The sequence below is a fragment of the Bison bison genome, unplaced genomic scaffold (assembly GCF_000754665.1).
Source record: "Bison bison bison isolate TAMUID 2011002044 unplaced genomic scaffold, Bison_UMD1.0 scf7180017864525, whole genome shotgun sequence".
Lineage (NCBI taxonomy): Eukaryota > Metazoa > Chordata > Mammalia > Artiodactyla > Bovidae > Bison > Bison bison.
In genome coordinates, this window is record NW_011495076.1 from 6,564,430 (window position 1) to 6,564,897 (window position 468).

The following is a 468-nucleotide window of genomic DNA, read 5'->3' on the forward strand; positions in this document are numbered from 1 at the left end:
GCAAAAATAAACAAATGGGACCTAATTAAACATAAAAGCTTCTGCACAACAAAGGAAACTATAAGCAAGGTGAAAAGACAGCCTTCAGAATGGGAGAAAATAATAGCAAATGAAGCAACTGACAAAGAATTAATCTCAAAAATATATAAGCAACTCCTGCAGCTCAATTCCAGAAAAATAAATGACTCAATCAAAAAATGGGTCAAAGATCTAAATAGACATTTCTCCAAAGACATACAGACGGCTAACAAACACATGAAAACATGCTCAACATCACTCATTATCAGAGAAATGCAAATCAAAACCACAATGAGGTACCATTTCACGCCAGTCAGAATGGCTGCAATCCAAAAGTCTACAAATAATAAATGCTGGAGAGGGTGTGGAGAAAAGGGAACCCTCTTACACTGTTGGTGGGAATGCAAACTAGTACAGCCACTATGGAGAACAGTGTGGAGATTCCTTAAA

The 468-nt window shown here is 37.0% G+C and overlaps 1 protein-coding gene and 1 long non-coding RNA gene across 2 annotated transcripts in view; both read right to left on the bottom strand.

Moving 5' to 3' along the window:
• IMMP2L (IMP2 inner mitochondrial membrane peptidase-like (S. cerevisiae)) overlaps positions 1-468 on the bottom strand; it is a 960,253-nt gene that overhangs the window by 640,726 nt on the left and 319,059 nt on the right. The window lies entirely within an intron of this gene.
• LOC104981911 overlaps positions 1-468 on the bottom strand; it is a 24,790-nt gene that overhangs the window by 22,637 nt on the left and 1,685 nt on the right. The gene's annotated exons all lie outside the window — the stretch shown is intronic.